We start from the raw sequence: 15,000 nt of genomic DNA on the forward strand, positions 1-15,000 counted from the left end.
TAATATATATTTCAATTTAGAATTTGGCCGCATAAAACATGTGTGTGTTTTACTCACCTAGAAATGAGTACACCCACAGGTACTCACCTGTATTCACCTAGTTGTATTGACCTAGTTGTGCTTGCGGGGGTAGAATTCTTCTATTTCGGCCTTTCAACTGTCAATCAACTGTTACTACTATTTTTTTCACAGACATACACACACATCCTGGAAGCGGCCCGTAACAGCTAACTCCCAGGTACCTATTTACTGCTAGGTAACAGTAGCATCAGGGTGAAAGAAACTCTGCTTATCAGTTTCCGCAGGCGGTCGGGATCAAACCTGGACCCTGGGATTACGAGTCCCAAGCGCTGTCCATTCAGCCACGGCCCCTGTTCGTGTTTGTGTGAGTATACTCACCTATTTGTACTCATCTATTTGTACTTGCGGGGGTTGAGCTCTGGCTCTTTGGTCCCGCCTCTCAACTGCCAATCAACTGGTGTACAGATTCCTGAGCCTACTGGGCTCTATCATATCTACATTTGTGTGTGTGTGTGTGTGTGAGTGTGTGTGAGTGTGTGTGTGTGTGTGTGTGTGTGTGTGTGTGTGTGTGTGTGTGTGTGTGTGTGTGTGTGTGTGTGTATGCTCGCGTGTGTACACTTCTAGATAATAATGGAATCTGTAGTGTCCGAGTGTCTGTCGCTCTATAACCTTATGAAAACAAATAGAACTTGCTGTATAACGAACTAAAAATTATATTTACATTAAAAAACAGAAACGGCGCTTCGCTGTCACCCGATTATATTTCACAACATTTATCAAATTAACACAGTAACACAATTCCGATATCCACAGTACATAATTTCCGAGCGTCGCTATCCTTCGAACATCTCGCCAGATATCGTTCTAAGACACAAGGTAATGAAGACCATAGACTCAAAATTGATGATCTAATTTGAGAAAGTAGAATGTCTAATGAACAAATGTTAACAACATCATTAGAGAAGCAGATGAAACATCTGTCTGACTACGTTTTAAGGGGAAAAGAAAGATGCTTCCTGTATGATATGCCAATGCGTAGCATACCCAGTGCAGGGCATACACAATGCAGGGCATACCCAATGCAGGTCATACACAATGCAGGGCATACACAATGCAGGGCATACCCAATGCAGGTCATACACAATGCAGGGTATATCCAATGCAGGTCATGCACAATGCAGGGCATACCCAATGCAGGGCATACACAATGCAGGTCATACACAATGCAGGGCATACCCATTGCAGGGCATACCCAATGCAGGGCATACACAATGCAGGGCATATCCAATGGAGGGCATACCCAATGCAGGTCATACACAATGCAGGGCATATCCAATGCAGTGCATACCCAATGCAGGGCATATCCAATGCAGGGCATATCCAATGCAGGCAATACGCATTGCAGGGCATACCCAATGCAGGACATATTATTTTAAGGCTCACCCCAACCTAGATACTATTTAGAAATGCTCACAGCTGTGTTAATCATATATGTTAAAACAATAGATAAATAAAACTACTATTAATAGTCATACCAGTCCACATAATATTCATAATAGTGAAATAAGAGTGAAACCATTTTTACATTAAATAATAAGGAGCTATATTAATGGAGTACACAGGTGATTATACACAGAGAGTTTACTTTAAGCTACTGAAAACTATGTTCTGAAGTTATACTCTAGTCTACGTTCAGGACTAGAGTGTACTTACCGATTGATCAATAAAGCTGTTCTGGTTGGTAGGCTATTAAGCCCAACACCAAATTAAATCGACCATCATTAAAAACGTAATTTTTAAAACCAAATTTGTCGCCTTGTGTTTTGGTGTTGAGATGCGAGACTGAGAAGGACCATCCTGTACATTATTTACAAGCACCTTAGAAAGACAGATTCTTCAACATCTTGTATTTTCGTTCGACACATATTTGATTCCATACCTGAAAAGGTTGACGAGGAGTTCCTGTGTGTGTTTTAAATGGCACACTAATGCCTCAAGCTGGCTGGAGTCCAGATCAATTAAGCTTCGAAGATCAAGGACAAAGATCTAAATTGACTAAGGTGCAAATAGCATGTTTATGAAGAGGTCACTCAATTACCCATCTAATGTTAGTAAATAATATCAATCTTCCCTAAGAAAACGGGAAATATGATTCTATCCAAATATCCAGCTTTGTGTTCTTGAAGATTAAAAGTCAAAGTGTATGTAAATAAACTTAAAACACCTTTTACTTCTCTCACACATTTATGAAGAATTTTCTTCATAAATGAAGAAAATTTTCTTCATCAAAAGAATCATGTCAATGGAGATTTATGATTCACCAGACGTGACCATTTAACACTAAATCACCTAAATTAATTATTATAATGTACTCACCCAATAATTCAGGAATATTACAAACTGTAAATAACACCAAGAACATAGTTCTCATCCTGTAACTACACAACTACACTTAACTAATGACACACACACAACATATAGAGAAAACACCCAAAGGCAGACATCCCTTCAGAAAAGCATCAGTTTAAAATACATTCCCTACCTCTCCAGCGGGGCGGCGACACGTGAGAGTCTGTCGGTCAACAAATAACAAAGTTACTTCCAGTAAAAGTGAGTCTGGCTAAAAAAAGAAGTCTTACCACTTAAAGGAATTAAATTAAATTTTTAAATGCAGCCATTAAAACTCTCACTAAATTCACTCGAAGAATATGAGAGGCTGCTATCTCTCTCTTTTTCTCTATCTCACTCTCTCTCTCTCTCTCTCACTATATCTTTCACTCTCTCTCACACACTCTCTCTCTACCTTCTTGTTTTCAGAAATATAGAGAAAACGATATTTGTGGTACATTGGAAATGTAATAGAAACAGTAACATGAAACTCGGGAAGCGTAGTTACCTATTGCAAGTAAGTAATTATCAAAAGAAGGCCCCAAGCCGGGGAGACTATGTAATGTTACCTATAGTATTTGTTCGTTAATTAAATACTTGCCGATATTACAAGCATCAGAACATGGCGTAATATGAAAATACGTCAGGAGAAACGCTTTGAAACTTCGTAATAAATTATAGTCTCCTCCCTATAAATTATAAATTATAAACAAATTATAAAGTTGGTGTGTTGAAAGTAATAGAAGCAATGGACACTAAGTTTGTAGTGAAACTTGCTTAAGGAGATGGTAATAATAAGATTTATTTCATCAACCCTCATTTCGTGCCTTATAAAAAATATATATTTATCAATAAAGCTTGTTAGGAACCAACTGTTGTCCAAGCACTTGCATTGAACGGTAGAACTACGGTCTCGCTTCTTGCAGGTCGGCGTTCAATCCTCGACCGTCCAAGTGATTGGGCATCATTCTAGCCCTTCGTCCTATCCCAAATCCTTATCCTCATATCTCTTCATTTAATATGATTTAGAAAGGCGACATTGCAGAAAAAAAAACTTACATTCGAGGACGATAATCCCATGTTGTCGATTCTGCACAATTAAATACAAACGAGCAATATTTTTAAAGCATTTTGTTAGGGGTCTGTCAGATATTTACATATAATTGCAGTTTTATTACCATTGTGAATTGTGTTGCATTCACGGTAATGATTATTGAATATATTCATTTACAGATATCTGTTGAATTGTGACGGGTGGAGCGATATCTTTCCAGTATTTTATAAGCAAATGTGGCGCCTGGCAGCATTTTATTTTTAACCTCTGGTTATGGGGAGGGTAATATTGTTATCATACACACGTGTGTGTGTGTGTGTGTGTGTGTGTGTGTGTGTGTGTGTGTGTGTGTGTGTGTGTGGGAGTGGGAGAGAATGAAGAAAGAAGGGAGGGAAGGATGGATGCTGCGAGTGAAGCATTCATCTCGATCTTCATCAGAAGTCAAATATCTTCAACGAAATATATTTGAATCAACTTCATTATATGGTTAAAGGTTAATATTATCTTCAAAGTGGTCGACTTGGGTACACACCAAGAGAGAGAGAGAGAACGAGAGGGGGAGAGAGAGAGAGAACGAGAGGGGGAGAGAGAGAGAGAGAGAGAGAGAGAGAGAGAGAGAGAGAGAGAGAGAGAGAGAAGAGAGAGAGAGAGAGAGAGAGAGAGAGTGAGAGAGAGAGTGAGAGAGAGAGAGAGAGAGAGAGAGAGAGAGAGAGAGAGAGAGAGAGAGAGAGAGAGAGAGAGAGAGAGAGAGAGATTTAAAAAAACAGTTATCCTCCATAAATTTCACACCATATTTCATCATAACCCAAAAAATCTCATGACAACAGCTGTGGGACAGAAAGACACCTCGTCCAATTATGAAACTGCAGTCAAAACAACATAAAATTAAAATAAAAAATAACAAAAAAATAAATGAAAACAAAGTGTTTACATTGTTACTCATTCATTCCGCAGTGCATTCAATATTTGCAGATTTGTCAACAAATGATTTTACTCTACGTCCGCTTCGCCAAGGATGGCGTAAAGGAATGAACACTATTAAGTATGAATGGAGCGTAAACGCCTCAGGATCGAAACATTTGTGTATTTAAATTTTGTTGACGAAAAAGAATCCACCAATATACACAGTCAAGTGTGTCATCCTCACCTACACACACACACACACACATTGTGTTTTGTGTATGAAGAGCATTATATGTCATGTTGTGCATAGTTGTTGTTTATGGTGCTGTGGCTGTAGTTGTTGCTGTGGCTGTAGTTGTTGCTGTTGTTGTAGTTGCTGCTGTTGACGCAAAGGCTGCTACTTTCGGCGTTGCTTTCTCTCTCCTCTCTAAGCCATTCATCACTCCTTCACCAGAATAACTCAAGATACAGTTTGCCATTTTAAATAACCTCCCTTCATGAAGCCCCTTCCCCATCTTCCTTCTCTCTCTCTCCCCATTCACCCCACACCCCTGCCCCTTCACTTCCCTCACCTCTCCCCTCCCCTGCTTGTTTCAAAAGTATTACGAATTTGTTGACAAAGACGTGAGTTGAATGTTGAATGTACAGTTGTACTTAAGGAAGGTGTGTGTGTGTGTGTGTGTGTGTGTGTGTGTGTGTGTGTGTGTGTGTGTGTGTGTGTGTGTGTGTGTGTGTGTGTGTGTGTGTGGAGTGGAGGAGGGGATGGAATATAAGGGCTACGAAGTGGTGTGAATTGGGAATGAATGGGGGGGGGGAGGGGTCAGGTGGATTGAGTATGAGTGTGTACTGTGTGGGCTACCATTACCTCTCCTCACTACCATTATAATTACCACCCCTAACGTTATTATGCGTTAAATGGTGGTCATTAAGTGCCGTATAATGTTAGCAGAACAATAGATAATTAGTCTCAACCTCCCTGTTCGTTACGCTAGTTTATGCAATTGAGGCAATTGGTGTTAATATGGGCAGACATGGTTGAATCATTAGTGTATTTACTAACTGCAGTTCATTATATTTTATTGAACAAAGTTAGTCAAGCTGCATGTAGTAATATTTGGTTCGATTTTTTTTCTAAAAATTAAATTTGCCAGTTTTAGTTTATGACATGAATGGTTTTCACTGCATTCTTCACTATATATGTATATTATATATATATATATATATATATATATATATATATATATATATATATATATATATATATATATATATATATATATATGTATATATATATATATATATATATATATATATATATATATATATATATATATATATATATATATATATAATAAACATCAAATATTATAGTTGATAAGATGTTGATTTGCTATTTCTCCTGTCTCAAGATTCTGTGTGTCAGTATCCCTGTCTACCCGTCTCCATCCTTGTTCCTGTCCGCCCACGTTTATATCTGTATTTACCTGTCTCGGCTTTCTGTTTCTTTGTACCACTCAAAGAAGAATGACTTGAGTTACCACCATCAAAGTTTCCATCGAAGCTGGCATCAGTAAACAGTATAAGCTGCTTTTAAGTTCAAAGGATCAGAGACCAAGTGGTTAAAGGTCGAGAGGTGACAGGTTAAAGATCATAAATTGTGGTCACGATTTTTAGAACAAAATATCGGGGGTTCATGGCTGCAGGATAGCAGGTCAAGGGGGGCATGGGGGCGTGGGGGGTCATGACTGCAGGATAGCAGGTCAAGGGTGGGTGTGGGGGGATGGGTCGTGGGGGGAGGAGGTAGTGGTCCTTGTACAGCACACACAGTGTTCTAAATTGCACGAGTTCCAAGGCACGACACGGCATACTCAGTTATGTCAACTACATCATCAAGCACAACCTTTTCGCCTCCCAATGTCCGAGGCAAGTCAATAAAGAGCTTATTTAGGTACATTAAGCCTGGGAAAGACAAGCAATGTATTGGAAGGGTTATAATCAGTTCAAGTTCAAGTATGTTTACTGAGACAAGACAGAAATACATCTCAAAGGGATAGAGTAGCTTAGGCTATTTCTACCCCCTATAATAAGGGGGGGGGGTAGAAATAATAGGGTAGGCTATTTCTACCCCCCCCCCCTATAATAGGTTTATGATAACGAGAGACACGGTGAAGGTCAACACATCTGTATGGTAATGGTGATATGTTTTGTCCTCTCATAAAATACATTTAACACAAATAATATTGCATCTGTGGATGATCGACGAAGGGGCAGATCTCCCTGAAATTTTACTGAAGCGAACGTAAGCGACAATTTGTCGCTCTAATGGTCTTCAATAGAATTATAAATGGACCAATTTGCCACGCGTCGACCATAGTACATGCAACCTATATTACATATTTTTCTCATGGATGAGCTGACTGTAATATGTAATATGTTCGTGTCTGGGAACAACCCATGGAAGGAAGGAAGGGAAGAGAGCTATCGGGAGAATGCGTCCAAGTCATTACGACTATATAGCACTTGGAAGGGGGTCAGGATAAGGATTTGGGATGGGACGGGGGGAAGGAATGGTGCCCAACCACTTGGATGGTAGGAGAGTGAACGCCGACCTGCATGAAGCGAGACTGTCGCTCTACCGTCCAGTCCAAGTGGTTGGGCAAGACCTGGGAGAACAAACTTAATATCTGGCCTGCCTAGAAGGTAAGGCCTTATAGAATTTATGGGATTTTTAAGTGAACATTGATTTGTTTACGCTTATAATGCAGACGAACGTTCAGTCAATATTTTCTGATAACAGCATCTGCAAAATGCTATTTGTATTTCCTAAATAGGTTTGGCTAAAAATGTTACCCCGCACATATAATAGTGACAGTGACTTGCTAAAAAAAAGTCTCCAATGTGAGATTTTTTGCATATAATATTCAGTCGTCTAATAATCCTATAAGCAGTTAGAGTAAGATACTTGTGTAGGATTGAATGCTCTCAAAGATTCATTTGTACAACAGCAAACACACTGACCCTTCAAGATTCTTCTAGGGGCCTGAAACGTTTCGCTAAGACCCGACTTAATATCCTCAGGGGGTAAAGGGGATAATTAATACAAAATTTAAAAAAAATATGAATAAGCACTAAGAAAAATCAGTAGACACCTTGAGAAGGATTTGAACTTATGCTCATCGTTCTCCCAAGCCAACGCCTTAGACCACTACATCACGACCACCACGACCACGTCGTGGTGGAGTGGTCTACACAACAAATATGTATTCACACAAGCATCATACGAGAGATGATTACCATACTGCACGCCCAACAATGTAACTAATTGTCCAAAGGCTACCTGATCACAAGCCTCTAAAAATAATAATAGCAATAATTCGTTATTTTCAGTAATAATTAAATGATCATTAAGGGGAAAAAATCATTCATCGTCAAACTGCCAATAATCACCTGATTACTACTGGCTAACGACCCAGTTTAACCATCGCTGTTTTATATTAATGGTTATAGTTGGTCAGTACTTATGTCAGCAGTGAAGTGGGACCTTCTCTTAACTCTCACCCTGTCGTCATAATAGTGCTTCACACATTCGCATCTTAAGGCTCTAAATCACACGAGGTTGGGATGTGCTAACCCACAGTGGCGACCGATGATTAAAAACAAGTTTTTCTATTCCAGTGTCAGTTTTTAGTTTAGTTCATTTATTATGCACCCCATACCCATCTTGTGGGCGGTAGTGGAAAGGGTTACAGAGGCACATAATGGGCTCAGGGACTGAACCCCACAATTCATTTAGCTAAGCAAGTTACAATCCTGATGAGCTAGTTACAAAGACCAGTGTCCAAAGACCAAACATCCAGTGTCATGTGAGACTTCTCCCATCATATCCCAGCACCTCAACCTGTCCCTTCACCTTCCTGTCCCATTCCCTTACTGTCTCTACCCACTCTTGTCCCTTCCCCCACCCTCCTCTCTTTCTCTCCTGTCTCTTAACCCTTCCAGCCCAATGAGGCGCATCTTTTACATCACTTTGATGTATATATTTGGACCATCACATGCATTAACTTCTGCATCACAACGAAATCCTTTCTCCCCCTCGCCTTGTCCACCCCTCCTCTCCATAACTTCTCTCTCCTCCCCCACCACACACCCATTTTCCCCTAACCCCCCCCCCCCTCTCTCCCCACCTCTTCCTTCGTTCCTACACATCCAGTGGTTCATTTCATATGCTCGAAATAAGTGTTTTATGATTTTTGTTTCAGAAACACTCATTACAGACCAGATACAGAGCTGTTATCTCCCGAGTATAAACCTCTGACAATTATTTGTCATTTATTTATCTGAATGATTAAATTGAGACTGAAGTTTGTATATGTTATATATATTGAAGACTCTAACACAATGATCTGTTCTACCTTATACAAGTGAACAGAGACGCTCGAAGACGGCAGTAAGATTACGAGACAGCAAATCACATTCTTACCTGAATTTGCCTTAGGGTCACAATCACTAGTGGCCGCGACGAGGACAAGAAACCGGCGGCTAGTCAAAGGTCTTCTCATTTTTCACGAGGATTCTTTCCAGTTCAAGCAGAAAAGGAGAGAGAGAGAGAGAGAGAGAGAGAGAGAGAGAGAGAGAGAGAGAGAGAGAGAGAGAGAGAGAGAGAGAGAGAGAGAGAGAGAGAGAGAGAAAATGCTCCTTATATGTTAGTTCCCTATGTAATAGCTTCAAAGTATACTCTCATGAAATAAATGAGTTTCTAGAGGCAGGCTTCAGATGAGCTGAGGTAGGATAACAGCTCTTGCATGCAGTTTCACTAGGCACGTCACTTGACATCCCCTTATGAACCTTAGTCTTAGTTAAACAAAAAGGGCGTTTTGTGTGTGGTTTTGTGTTTTGAAGAATAGGGTTTTTTGTGTTTATCATCATTTATCAAACAAATGATGATAAACATGATAGAGAAGATCAATATTTAAAAAAAAAAAAGCTGTTCGATTACAGTTGCAATAGAATTTTAAGTCTTTTTTCATTGACAAACTTCTTGTCAAGATATATTAGGGAACTTTTTAGATCTGCTTGAACAAAAAGTTTGTGGAAACAAATACTATTGGGTATCATCGGCAAAAAAGATTAATTATGCTCAAAAACAAAATCAAATTGACTATTTCAACTCGTCAGTATACGAAGTGCAGAACAAATCTCTTCGTTTAAATATACACAAAATTAATAGCATCTACTATAAGATAATCGTTTGTTTCAATGACATTCTCTGCTACAGCGATATTCTTTGCAACAAGCATATGCTCAGCAACAATGATATCCACAGGAGCAAAGATATCCTCTACAACAAAGATATATTCCTCAACAAGGATATCCTCTTCAACAAGGATATCGTCTGCAGCCAGGTTATCCTCTGCAACAAATATAACCTGTGCAACACGGATATCCTCAACAACAAAGTCATCCTCTGCAATAAGCACATTTAGCCAAAACCCCAACAAATGGTAAAACGGCCTTTTAACCTAAACTTCCTTCAGGAAAGCACCCCCACCACCACCACCACCACACTTCCCCCCTTCTAATGCTACCATTTCCCCGGTGATTCATCACTGTCGGATGAGGTCGGGAGAAATGGCAATGAAAAGGCGTAGAGATAATCCAGCCTCTATTTCCTGCACGTTTCTCAGAAATTACCCAGGCCCATTAGGGTCTATTTACTGGGGACGAGCATGTTGGCTTCAGGGAAGAGGCCCGGGGTAACTTTGCACAGCTCGCTTTCCACCCGGGGGGGCGTTGGATCCGCTTGTGGGTTGTAATAACAGGCTTCACGTTAATAATAATGTTATTTGTAAGGATCATAGGGCTCTGGCTATTGGGTGTTATTTGGTTGCTAATTGGCAGGTGGTGTATATATTTATATTTGTGCTCTTTTTGGGGTTTATGTGACTTTTTTTTTTTTTAATTTTTTAAAGCTTTTATTTTGAATGGTGTCTTTATCTTATTTGTATTTAAATGACGTTGCTTTTTTTGGTGATAATGTAATTATTTTATTATATATATATATATATATATATATATATATATATATATATATATATATATATAGTATATATATATATATATATATATATATATAATAATCAAATTACCTTCTGAAGTTGAATTGTTAAATACGAAAGTACTTAAGGAAATTCCTGTTTCAATTCTTCCTTCATCAGGTGTTAATTTTCGTGATTATTTACACACGCGCGCACACACACACACACACACACACACACACACACCACACACACACATATATATATATATATATATTATATATATAATATATATTATATATATATATATATATATTTATATATAAATTCATGCTTCACGTATGGACCTGTAAATAAAGTTAGACTTTGCAAGAACATTCTACATTCCAGGAGAAACAAGGAGGACATTTTTGGTGCATACTAACTGTCACCTGGAAAATAAATGCCAAGCTCAGTACCAGAGTTTTCCCTCGTATTGTCTGGAACATTTACCTTTACTTACGAGGGAAAGTTTCCAGAGCTGCGACTCATCGGAGACCAGTCTAAGGGGAATATAGAAGACATTAAGAATGTTCTGCAGATCAAAATCGTGTCATTTTGATGTGCGTTGAAACTCTGATTCCGTTAATATGACTCCTCCTACTCCTGCTCTATTTTAAACAGCGATTAGTGAACTCTATTGAAAAGCTATTTTCTATAGAAATTATCAATCAACCAATCATACAGTTTTGGTGTATAGTCCAACATGTGGTATTTGTTAATTTAATACTCATACTGCAACCGAATTGTCTCTGAAATACGATGTTATTTATTACATGTAAATTGATAGAACACATCAAATTAATTAATAATTATCATATATCTTGTGCATGACTGCGTATTTTTTTTTAATTAAGTGGTTCCTGTCAGGCAGGAACGATGAGGTTATTACAATTTTTTTTATTTAGAATTATTGATTAATTATAAGAGTCGGAGATTATCGGACGATACGATTCGTCCGCGATATAAAAAATATGCGTCGTGAGTGGAATTTTTGTCTGGAGTATGCTCATGCTTACCTTGGGAGTATGCCCTGATAATATGCCTCAGGAGTATGCCTTAACGGAACCCCTCGGGAGCATATGCTATTCGAGTATGCCAGGGAGTTATGTCATGAATGCATTACAATTCATATATTCAACGTCACACGTCTAACGAAGGATTTTCGGATAGTGAATTTTGAGTATGTTTGATATTTATATATTTTAATAATATCCTCAAAATTTTTAACTTTAGATACTGAAGGCTGCAAGGACACTGTACTGGGCTGTCCCCTCTACCCACACACTGTGTGACGTTTGATGTCCCCTCTACCCACGTCCTGTGTGACGTCTGATGTCACCTATACCCCACACACTGTGTGACGTCTGATGTCACCTATACCCACACACTGTGTGACGTCTGATGTCCCTTCTACCCACACACTGTGTGACGTCTGATGTCACCTATACCCACACACTGTGTGACGTCTGATGTCCCTTCTACCCACACACTGTGTGACGTCTGATGTCACCTATACCCACACACTGTGTGACGTCTGATGTCCCATCTACCCACGCCCTGTGTGACGTTTGATGTCCCCTCTACCCACACACTGTGTGACATCTGATGTCCCTTCTACCCACGTCCTGTGTGACGTCTGATGTCCCCTCTACCCACGTCCTGTGTGACGTCTGATGTCCCTTCTACCCACACACTGTGTGACGTCTGATGTCACCTATACCCACGTCCTGTGTGACGTCTGAAGTCTACTCTACCCACGCCCTGGGCAAGCTTGCTTGTTCCCATAACTATTTAACACCTGCGGTTGCAGCCTCGCAAATCTGTGTTAAGTCTTGCCTCTGCTCCTCTGCTTAATTTGCTGAGCATCATCCCCCCCCCTTCTGCTGTTGAATGAATGTTTTTGGAATGATGTCAAGTTGTAAATTGCATGAATAGTTGAGTAAGGGTTGTTATATCGAGTATTGATGTCATGCATCATGTGTTGTTTGGTTCAAATATACATGTGTGAATATGATTTATGTATTTGCATGAATGCATACACATACACACGAACACACACAGGCCACACATTGTGTACACACACACACACACACACACACACACACACACACACACACACACACACACACACACACACACACACGAGCAGAGAGAGCTCTTAGCGAAGATGAAATACATGTCTCTATCACGTAACATAGCATTCCGCATGGGAAGAATTAATTAATAAATGCCTCGGATGACCTGCAACATTCCCCAGATGCCAAGAACTGTATCCCTAAGTGTGACCCCCATGTGTGACCCACATGTGTGATCCCTAATGTGTAGGAGTGGTAATGTGACCCCCACGTGCGGAAAGGGTTAGTGTGACCCCCATGTGACGTGTAAGAACAGCTAGGTGAGTACACACACACACACACACAAACACACACACACACACACACACACACACACACACACACACACACACACACACACACACACACACAGCAAAACATTTCCAAAACAAAACACAAACAAACAAAATATAATTTCTTGGGTTTTCTGGCGCACAATACCAGAAAACCCAAGAAATTATATTTTCATCTCATGGGCGTCTCTCAGATTCTGCTCCAATCTTAATTGATTTCAACTCGTAAACACGCTTGAAACAACTCATCCAATTGGGCGGATTCAGTTACTTATTGCAGCTATCACTAATAACTAAATCTTAGACAACTAAATTTACCGCTAATTAAACTAAGATGACTAAAAACAGCGACACGTTTTAGAGATGAAAATCAATGTCTATTCACTGTATTATTCACACTAGTTATTCACAATCCTTGCGGGTCGAAACGATAAATTATTCATTAACATCCACGAGAAGTCCCTCAGTGATAAGTTGCTCACCCACGCCCATGTCAACTCGCCCACGGCCATGTCAAACTCACGCACCCACGCCCATGTTAAGTGAGATGATTGACCTTCGGAATGGGAATGAGGTGACCTTTTGACCTTGCTCAACCACTTTTAAAATTTTGACCAACTGCAATCGACATTGAGAGAGATAGCGGATTCCAGCCAACACATCCAAGGTAGATAACGGGTTCCAGCCAACACATCCAGGTAGAGATAACGGGTTCCAGCCAACACATCCTGCTAAAGATAGCGGGTTCTAGCTAACACATCCAGCTAAAGATAGCTGATTCCAGCCACACATCCTGCTAAAGATAGCGGGTTCTAGCTAACACATCCAGCTAAAGATAGCCGATTCCAGCCAACACACCCTGCTAAAGATAGCGGATTCTACCTAACACATCCAGCTAAAGATAGCGGGTTCTAGCTAACACATCCAGTTAAAGATAGCTGAATTCCTGCCAATACATCCTGCTAAAGACAGCGGGTTCTACCTAACATATCCAGCTAAAGATAACGAGTTCCAGCCAACACACCCTGCCAAAGATAGCGGGTTCTATCTAACACATCCAGCTAAGGATAGCAGGTTCCAGCCAACACATCCAGGTAAAGATAACAAGTTCCAGCCAACACATCCTGCGAAAGATAGCGGGTTCTAGCTAACACATCAGCTAAAGATAGCTGATTCCAGCCAACACATCCCGCTAAGGATAGCAGGTTCCAGCCAACACATCCAGGTAAAGATAGCAGGTTCCAGCCAACATATCCAGGTAAAGATAGCAGGTTCCAGCCAACATATCCAGCTAAAGATAGCAGGTTCCAGCCAATACATCCTGCTAAAGTTAGCGGGTTCTAGCTAACACATCCAGCTAAAGATAGCGGTTCCAGCCAACACATCCAGCTAAGGATAGCAGGTTCCAGCCAACACATCCAGCTAAAGATAGCGGGTTCCTGCTAACACGCCGACGATAGCAGTTGTCGAATTTCAAAACTTAAATATTGCTCTATAATGGCATACTGACATACGTACACATATACCCACACTATTAAAATATACATACCTGCATACATGCTTGTATGCTTGCATATAATGCTTGTATACTTGCACATATACGTAGATATATATATATATATATATATATATATATATATATATATATGCATTCATACCTACACATAACAAACAGTCCATAATAGTTTGACCAATTTTCATTCTCTGAAAGTACAATATGAAAAAAAAAATACAACTATGCCAACAGAACGTCCAGAAATGGAAGCCTCACGTGAACACCAACAAAAGTTCGTTAATAAAAGCCTCACTTGCGTTTACAAAAGGCAAAACAACTCTAACAACGTTGGACAATTTTAATTTAATTTTATATTGCGCCCCGGGCGTGTCATTCCTTATTTTTGTCCACGCCAAATTAGAGTATGCGCTAGTCTCTTATTTAGGCCGAATATTATGAATCTGAATTATGTTTTCTCTCATTTACACACTTGTACACGCAGTCCTCTCTCTCTCTCTCTCTCTCTCTCTCTCTCTCTCTCTTTCTCTCTCTCTCTCTCTCCCTCCCTTTCACAATTTTCTCTTCCTCCTCTTCTTCTCTGCAGAATTGTTATCCTCCGGTATTTATGACATAGATTAAAAATATGTGATTTAGA

This window comes from Procambarus clarkii, chromosome 82 (assembly GCF_040958095.1).
Source record: "Procambarus clarkii isolate CNS0578487 chromosome 82, FALCON_Pclarkii_2.0, whole genome shotgun sequence".
Lineage (NCBI taxonomy): Eukaryota > Metazoa > Arthropoda > Malacostraca > Decapoda > Cambaridae > Procambarus > Procambarus clarkii.